Source organism: Lagenorhynchus albirostris, chromosome 1 (genome assembly GCF_949774975.1).
Source record: "Lagenorhynchus albirostris chromosome 1, mLagAlb1.1, whole genome shotgun sequence".
Taxonomy (NCBI): Eukaryota; Metazoa; Chordata; class Mammalia; order Artiodactyla; family Delphinidae; genus Lagenorhynchus; species Lagenorhynchus albirostris.
Window position 1 is genome coordinate 1658953 of NC_083095.1, and position 9871 is coordinate 1668823.

A 9871-nucleotide genomic window follows, 5' to 3' on the forward strand; every position below is an offset into this window, starting at 1 on the left:
GTCCAGAAGGGCCCGAGGGGACCCCCTCCAGGGCTAGATAGAGCCCACCACCTTCAGTCGCAGGAGAGCCTACGGAGGGAAGGGAAGGGGGATGCAGGGTAGCGGGAGGAACAAGCCGCGGGCTTCATCTCAGATGCATTGAGTCCGTGTTTCCCTCCCTGGGTGCCGGCACACCAAGGCCCTGTACCCTGACTGGCGGCGGTGGCGGGCTGGGGGGACGACAGGGACCACGACGTGGTTTGCCAGAAAACTGATTCCTCTCCAGAGAGAGCCCTTCCCGTACTTGATTTTGATTCCATGGAAGTGATGAAATAAAATTCTTATTTTCTGGCAAGACAAGAGTAAAAATAATTCTGGCCTCAAGGGAACAAAATCTTCCTGGGAGGAACTCGCTTTTCTCCTATGCCTTTCAGATGTCAATGTTCTACCTGGTCCTCTCTGGGAACTTTAATCCCGGCCGTCTTTTAAAAATGCAAATTTCAGGACGGTAACTCTTAACCTAAGAAAAAACAAAAGGGAGGGGAGGGATAGGTAATTTGGAACTTGACTTGTCAAGGACAGATACAAATGTCTTCTCCCTGTATATTAGCAAAACGGGTTTAGCCATCCAAACAGGTGACCTTGATCTGTTCTACCCGCCAGAAACCCAATTTGAAGCCAACCCCTTTTGTAACTGATGAGATTTTTTGCGGGGGTAACTTTACCTTTTATTATTATTTTTTTTACTGCAGTATAGTTGATGTAGACATTATATGTTATAGGTGTACAATATAGCGATTCACAAGTTTTAAAAGTTATGCTCTATTTATAGTTATGTGAAACAAAATTCAGATTTTATGGCGAGACAAGAAAAATGTGAACATAAAAACGCTTCTCTGCCCTTTGGCCTCCTCACTTCCCGCACCGTGCGTTGTGTGTCTGCGTTAGGCGTCGACCAGACCTCCCCCTCCCCCATCAGCAGGAATACCTGCTCAACCGTGAAGAGGAACTTTCTCCTAGCGTCGACAAGACAACTCCCCAAATAGTCACATTCCTTCTTGATCTTGTAAGGGGTCACATGACTCACCAGGATGACGCTTAGATCTGGATTATGTAAACTGTCAATAATACGTCATCTGACGTACAGCCTTCTGTCTCAACAAATTGTAGAACTGTGCCTTGACTTCTAATGGGCAGAACAGTTCTCAGAGCTTTCTGAGATGCTCTTCCCAGGTTAGAGTCCTCAAATTTGGCTCAAATAAAATTTTCCGTTTCTTTCTTAGATTGACTGATTGCTTTTCCATTGACAGTTATTATAAAATATTGGCTATATTCCCTGTGTTGTATGTAACTGATGGATTTTGTACTCTTGTACCTGACTCATGGCTGAAATTTTGGAATGGGAACTACGGGGTCTCTGTGTCTGTGTGTTGTATCTATATATATGTGTGTGTTGTAGATGTGTGGTGTTGCCAAATTTAACAAGTAAAAGAGCTCTGTTTAACTGGCTTATAGGGAATTAAGCAGTTCTATAAACAAAGACCCAACGCAGCCAAAAATAAATGAATTTTTTTAAAAAATTTAGTTCTTTTAAAAACAAAAATCTTATTCCTGTTGCAAAATTTGTCAGCAAGAAAAATAACATGATATGATGAAACTTTTAAGTAAATTAAATGTAAATAAGAGTTTCTAGGTGAATTCTTTAGGAAAAAGTATGTTTTAGGACTGTCTACTTAAAAATAGTTTCTCGGGCTTCCCTGGTGGCGCAGTGGTTGAGAGTCCGCCTGCCAATGCAGGGGACACGGGTTCGTACCCCGGTCTGGGAAGATCCCACATGCCGCGGAGCGGCTAGGCTCGTGAGCCATGGCCGCTGAGCCCGCGCGTCCAGAGCCTGTGCTCCGCAACGGGAGAGGCCACGACAGTGAGAGGCCCGTGTACAGCAAAAAAAAAAAAAAAAAAACTTTCTCCAGGTTTTTGGTAACTTGAAACTGCTAAATTAAGTTAAATGATGGGAATTCATTGAATATCCATATCATTTCCAAATAAGATACTGAAACATTCATTGCTAAACGAGTCTAAGTTTACCTACTTTTGTCTTTTTTTTTAATTTATTTATTTTATTTTTGGCTGCATTAAGTCTTCATTGCTGCACGCGGGCTTTCTCTAGTTGTGGCGAGCAGGGGCTACTCTTCATTGCGGTGCGTGGGCTTCTCATTGCAGCGGCTTCTCTTGTTGCGGAGCACGGGCTCTAGGCGCACGGGCTTCAGTAGTTGTGGCTCGTGGGCTCTAGAGCGCAGGCTCAGTAGTTGTGACGCACGGGCTTAGTTGCTCCATGGCATGTGGGATCTTTCCAGACCAGGGCGTGAACCCGTGTCCCCTGCTCCGTGGCATGTGGGATCTTTCCAGAGCAGGGAGCGAACCCGTGTCCCCTGCATTGGCAGGTGGATTCTTTACACTTGCGCCACCAGGGAAGCCCTTACTTTAGTCTTCTTATTAGAGAAAAACTAAAGATGTTTTGTTCATTGGACAGGTCTTGTATCCCACTGAGGAAAGAAATTAGTTTCTAGACTATGTTCTTAAATTTGCCAATCAGGAAATGCTGGTATGATAAATAGTTCATAATTAACTTCTTGGTTTTCACTAAGGTTTTTTAAGGTTTTAAAACTAAGGTTAAAAATTGTAATTAAAATATATAATTAAAAATTAATAAGGAAAACACTACTGTATGCAAGGAAAAAGAAGGTAAAAGAAATGGAAATGTGTTTTTGTAAAGGAAAAGAAAGTAATTTTGTCCTAAAGCTGGCTATTTCTAAATAGTATAGAAAATAAAGCACAAATTAATATGGATATAGAAAGTTGTAGAAGGTTTGCGGGGGCGGGGGAAGATCTTTAGAAGGGAATTCTAGGGACTTCCTTGGTGGTCCAGTGGTTAAGAATCCACCTTCCAACGCAGGGGACGCAGGTTCGATCCCTGGTCAGGGAAATAAGATCCCACATGCCTCAGAGCAACTAAGCCCGTGCGCTCTGGATCCCCCGCACCACGACTAGAGAAGAGCCCACACACTGCAGCAAAGAACCCGCGCACCGCAACAAAAGATCCTGCATGCCACAACAAAGATCCTGTGTGCCGCAACTAAGACCAGATGCAGCCAAATAATTAATTAATTTTTAAAAATAAAAAAAATAAAGGAATTCTACGGTGGTCAGGACTAAGATTTAGATTGAATTTGAGTAAATGAATTTTGTTATTAAAAATAACCTGGTGGGGGCTTCCCTGGTGGCGCAGTGGCTGAGAGTCCGCCTGCCGATGCAGGGGACACGGGTTCGTGCTCCAGTCCGGGAAGATCCCACATGCTGCGGAGCGGCTGGGCCCGTGAGCCATGGCCGCTGAGCCTGCGCGTCCAGAGCCTGTGCTCTGCAACGGGAGAGACCACAGCAGTGAGAGGCCCGCGTACCGCAAAAAAAGAAAAAAAAAAAAAGCTGGTGGGAATTCCCTGGCAGTTCAGTGCTTAGGACTCGGCACTCTCACTGCTGGGGCCGCGGGTTCAATCCCCGGTTGGGGAACTAAGACCCCGCAAGCTGTGCAGCGAGAAAAAGAAAAAAAAAGGCTGGCGCAAAAATGGAGTATGATTTTCTCTTTGTTAAGAGAACAAAGTTTTCTTAGAATATCAATCTGCTTTTGATAACAGATTGTAAGGTTCCTTTACCTTTTAATTAATCTATTGTAACTTTATGTATGTGCCTTTGAAATCTTTTACTGTCACTTGGTTAACTCAATAAGTATTGTTTCACAGAGACCTATGATCCTATTTGACAAAGGGTTTTTAAAGCCTTTTTGATATTTTTGACAAAGATCAAATTCTAATTGAAGTTTGTCTGACCTCTGACTAACTTTGAGGTTTCCCGAAGGCCCCCAGAACACCTCAAGAGAATTGTTTGCTCTTCTTATCAAAGAAGCATATTAACCTAATTAGGCTTATTTGGTTGTTAAATTACAAGGGAAGCATCAACAAATGAGTGATAAACCTTCTTAGGTTATATTGTATGGGTAAATTTTATTAAAATAGATAGTTTAGAAATTATACAGGGAAGTCCCTGGTGGCGCAGGGGTTAAGAATCTGCCTGCCAATGCAGGGGACACAAGTTCGAGCCCTGGTCCGGGAAGATCCCACATGCCGCGGAGCAACTAATCCCGTGTGCCACAACTACTGAGCCTGTGCTCTAGAGCCCGCGAGCCACAGCTACTGAGCCCACGTGCCACAACTACTGAAGCCCACACACCTAGACCCTGTGCTCCTATACAAAGACAAGCCAACCCAATGAGAAGCCCGCACACCACAACGAAGAGTAGCCCCCACTAGCCGCAACTAGAGAAAGCCCACGTGCAGCAATGAAGACCCAACACAGCCAAAACATAAATAAATAATAAATAAATTTATTTTTTAAAAAAGAAATTATATGGAACTCCTAAAAATCGGGTATATCCTGATAAAATGTTATCCATTATAATTCTAGTTAACATCTTAAAATGTTGTATGTCACAACAGTAACGAAGTTTGTCAATTGCATTGTAATCAGATCTTTAACCATGCCTTTTAAAGTCTTTTGCCATTTATAGATAGTTATTGTTTTACTCAGATGCTTTTGCAAAAATGCTCCATCTTCAAGAAGATTCATATAAAGGACTTTTGGACAAGTACAGGTTTCTGATCACTTTCAGGTCATACTGCTGAGCTGGGTAAGAAATTAAAGAATTCTTTAATCTGGTGACTTCATAAAGCTGTTAAAAGAAGATTAAGGATTAGTCACATAGACTGAGCAACCTGATGAGTATGGTTATAATTTTTTGGGTTTTTGTCTGGAATATTACTGGTTTTTAATCTGTGTTTTCCAGATATAAGGAAACGCTTCCCCTTAAGCTACTTATGACTTAACTTTGGTAAATTATACCTTTGTAATTAGAACTGAAACATTTATCTTTTCTTTCTACCTGATCCCTCCAGAAACTGGAAACTCTTAAGTTCCCAGAAGCCTTTCCAGGTGAACAAGGAAGGCCACCTCCTGACAGGTGCAAGAATCTCAAGATACTTGGGGGACCTCTAGAAGAAAGGAATCCACCCAAATCTGTAGATATTACAGGCAGAATCTGATAACAAGACCTTGGCATGGCTTTCCTGGCCTTGAGAGGTCTTTTATTTTTATTTTATTTTTTTTTTTCGGTATGCGAGCCTCTCACTGCTGTGGCCTCTCCCATTGCGGAGCACAGGCTCCTGACGCGCAGGCTCAGCGGCCATGGCTCATAGGCCCAGCCGCTTCGCGGCATGTGGGATCTTCCCGGACTGGGGCACGAACCCGTGTCCCCTGCATTGGCAGGCGGACTCTCAACCACCGCGCCACCAGGGAAGCCCAGAGAGGTCTTTTAAAAGTTCAATTTGAGATTCTTTAGAAAAAGTTCCAGCACAGCCATATTGTAAGAACCCGTATGATCAATTACACTTATGGAAATAATCAGGCCAAGTTTATTGAAACCAGACTTAGTTTGCAAATTAATTAGTCTTAATTTGGCCATATCATTGGTAGAAATGAGGGTAACTTGAGAGAGAAAAATATTACATTTCAGTGAACATTAAGTTCTAGTGTTGCTGTCTTTAAGGGTGTTTTTGCTTTTGTTTTGTATTTACCACCTAAGAATCACTTCCCAGATGGCTCCTTGTTGCTATGTTACATTACCGTAAAGTTTAACTGGATTATATTAAAAGGACATTCTAAGTTTGTTTCTGAATCTTATCACAATAATCTATCTTTGGATGAAGATCGGATGCCCCAGGAACTTCGATCAGGAGATTATGCATACTGGAAAAGTCATCAGATAAAGGACTCTTTACAGCCAGGTTGGAAGGGACCTAACAGTCCTCCTCTCTTGAATTGACTGCAACTCCTGTTTCTGACACCCTACTTCAACTAAGACCAGCACTACCAGACCAGGATGAGGAGACAACAAACATCTGACGTAGACGCCTGACGCAAGATGGTATACAAGACCAGGCTTGCATACCAATAACTTTGATAATTGTTCACACTTTTGCTTAGGAACCGAATGTATTTCTCCCTTTGGCTCAAGGTCACCCGTGGGTAGTTTTGGAGACAGTCCCTGCCAATCTGCCTGTAATGTGAGCACCCCGGGTTTGATCGATTTTCCAATGGTATGACCACTTGGTGGCAATATTTGTTCCTTCACTTGGAATAGAATATAACATGAACCACAGAGGCTTTAACAAAGTTTACTCAGCAAGCTCTGGCAGTAATCAAGCCATTAGCTTGCTTGATTCAGAAGTCTTCATGATGAGAAAATCGGTCCTCCAGAATCGTAGAGCCCTAAATATTCTCTAACTGCTCTCCAAGGGGGAACTTGTGTTATGACACATACTGAACATTGGGTTTTTATACCTGATGAGTCTTCTAACATAATTCATCTTAAGATACATATGAAGAATCAAACTTCAGCTCTGAAGAATCCTCTTCCCAATTTAGGGGAGATACTAGGAAAATGCTATGGTTTAGCAGGATCTTTGCTTAAACCTTTACTAATGACATTGTTACTGTTATTGTCAATTTTGATTACAGTTTGTATAACATAGAAAGTGATCGTTTTTGGGGACTTCCCTGGTGGTCCAGTAGCTAAGACTCAGGGCTCCCAGTGCAAGGGGCCCGGGTTTGATCCCTGGTCGGGGAACTAGATCCCACATGCATGCCACAACTGAGAATTTGCATGCTGCAACTGAGAATTTGCATGCTGCAACTAAGAAGTCTGCATGCCACAACTAAGACCCAGAGCAGGCTAAATAAATAAATAAATAAACATTTTTAAAAAGTAAAGTGATAGTTTCTTGCCTTTCGGTCTGTGTATCACCTACTTCTATTAAGATGATATCTAAACAACTTGAAACTATTGCTCACATCTAGAGTTCTCTATAAATTAATGAACATGCACATGCAAGGTAAAATTGGCATAAGTCCTATTGGACAAATTGGAATTCACCATTAGTCCTCACCAAATATCTTACTAGTGCAACCCCTAAAGGGAAAGAAAGAACTGGGTTTACTAAGACCCAACATTGAGGGACATGATGGACTCAGGGCAGGTAAGCAGCCACCCTGATATTGAGGGACCAAATATTTGACCACCTAATGCTTTCTATCAAAAGATTAATGATCAAAAGGGGGAAATTGATGACATAAAATTCGTATTTTATGGCAAGACAAGAAAAATTTAAATATAAAAATTTTCTCTGCCTGTTTGGGTTTCCTCCCTCCCCCCTAGTGTGCATTGTGCATTTGCATTAACCAGACCTCCTTAGTAGATAACATTCCTTCTTAATCTTGTTAAGGTTGAAATGACCCACCACATTCTTAACTTCTTAGGAGACAAGCTTCCTTCTTAATCCTGTAAGGGGTCATGATGACCCACTACTCACTTTGAACGTGCAGATCTGAATTGTGTAAACTGTCAATATGTCCTTTGACGTATAACCCTTTTTCTCAAAATATCTTACATAAGTGTGCTTTGACCTCTAACAGACAGAACAGTCCTCAGAGCTTTATGAAAGACTGTCTCCCAGGTTATAATCCTCAGGTTGGTTCAAATAAAATTTTCCATCTGTTTCTTAGATTGACTGTTGATTAATGTTTTTCATCGACAGAAGTTATTTTGATAACTGACAACAATGCAAAAGTAATTCTTGTCTACACACAAGCAAATGAACCTGTCCGGGGAGTGTTTGTGTTAATCGGCTCAGGCTGTTACAACAAAGTACCACACACTGTGTGGTTTAAACAACAGAAGTTTATTTTCTCACAGCTCTGGAGGCTGGAAGTTCTATGTCAAGCTGAGCAGGGTGGGTTTCTTCTGAGGCCTCTCCTTGGTAAGTGGATGGCTCTCTGCACACACATCTCTTTGTCTCTTTGAGTGAACACATTTCCTCTTCTTAAAAGAACACCGGTCAGATTGGATTAGGACCCACCCTAATGGCCACATTTTGTTTTTTAGTTTTAACCTAATCATCTCTTTCAAGGTCCTGTCTCCAAATACAGCCCGTCACATTCTGAGCTGCTGAGGAGTCAGGGCTTCACCATGTTAATATAGGGGGAGACACAGTTCAGCCCCTCCACCCAGAAAGCCCAGTGTTGCGTCTGTTTGCACATTCACATCACTGTTCCTGCTCGATGTGTGTCTGTCATTGGGCTTCTGCCTGGAGCGGGTCCTAACACCTGCCTGGGCCCCTGCCTGCGGGGTAAGCAGACTCTTTCATACGTGCTCCTCTGTCTATCTGGGCCACAATTCACCTTGGGAAGCCATTCCTTTACAACCCACTGGTTAACCGTAAGTCCCAGGAAACCAAGTTTGTATGTCGGGCAGGGCTTTTCTGGTGATATCCTAACAGTGGCTTCTTTTCCAGGGTGTGTGACTGAATGTCATTTGCAGACACCTCTGGCAGCTCAGCTCCTCTGCCAGCCTTCTTCACTATTCTGCTTTGATTGTATTTTTGCTTATGGTTACCTATGTCTAAACGTTCTCTTACTTAACTGTTTACGTGACACGTGTGTGGGTCCCTGCTGTGTGCCAGGAGCTTCTCTAAGCCCTGGGGACTCAGCCCCTGTCCTCCTGGAGCACACCTTCTGGTGGGGAGGAGCAGCAACAGACGACCCTCCCCCAGTGTCGGGCGATGACAAGTGCTGTAAGGAACAACAGGGAGCAGAGTGATAGATGGTCCTGCTTCCAACAGGGTGGCAAGGGACAGTCTCTCTGAAGGGCTGATGTCTGAGCAGAGCCTAAGCAGAGAGCAAGCATGCCAGGCAGAAAGAGGCAGGTGCCAGGGCCCCAGGCAGGCACAAGCCTGAGAGTCTGAACAATGCCCAGGAGGTCGGATGCTGGCTGAGGGGCCGTGGAGCCAGGTAAGGACCCTGGGTTTAACCCTAAATGTGACTGTCAGCCCCCAGAGGGCTGGCTGGTTCGACTTAAGCTCTGCTGTGTGGAGAGAGGCAGACAGGAGGGGTCAGGAGAGCCGCTGAGGGCTGTGCAGTCAGGGTCCCGCAGAAGCGTGACAGTGGCTGGGGAGGAAGTGAGAGGTGGTCATCCTGGGAGCATGTTTTGAAGCTTGGGGTGTGAGGCAAAGACAAGACTCAGGGGACGACTCGTGCTCACTCTGGCAGCACATATGTGAAAACTGAAACGACAGAGAGAAGATTAGCGTGGCCTCTGCACAAAGATGACACGCAAATTCGCGAAGTGTTCCATGTATTTGGGGGAATATAGCCAATGTTTTGTAATAACTGTAAATGGAAAGTAACCTTTAAAATTGTATAAAAGGGACTTCCCTGGTGGCGCAGTGGTTGGGAGTCCACCTGCCAATGCAGGCGACACGGGTTCGAGCCCTGGTCCAGGGGGATCCCACATGCCGCGGAGCAGCTAGGCCTGTGCACCACAGCTGCTGAGGCCCGCGCCCCTAGAGTCCGTGCTCCGCAACAAGGGAAGCTACCACAGTGAGAGGCCCATGCACTGCGGCGATGAGTGGCCCCCGCTCGCCGCAGCTGGAGAGGGCTCCCGCACAGCAGTGAAGACCCAACGCAGCCAAAAGTAAATAAATTATTAAAAAATAAAATAAAATAAAATTGTATAAAAATAAAAATCAGGGCTTCCCTGGTGGCGCAGTGGTTGAGAGTCCGCCTGCCGATGCAGGGGACACGGGTTCGTGCCCCGGTCCGGGAAGATCCCACATGCCGCGGAGCGGCTGGGCCCGTGAGCCATGGCCGCTGAGCCTGTGTGTCCGGAGCCTGTGCTTGGCAATGGGAGAGGCCACAGCAGTGAGAGGCCCGTGTACTGCAAAAATAAATT

General features: G+C 44.4%; 1 non-coding gene across 1 annotated transcript; it reads left to right on the forward strand.

The window, feature by feature from the left end:
* The first annotated feature begins 9173 nt into the window (after nucleotides 1-9173).
* On the forward strand, nucleotides 9174-9280 carry LOC132504528 (U6 spliceosomal RNA). The gene has a single exon (XR_009534929.1). It is a non-coding gene; the product is annotated as a U6 spliceosomal RNA (small nuclear RNA).
* The last annotated feature ends 591 nt before the right edge of the window (nucleotides 9281-9871 follow it).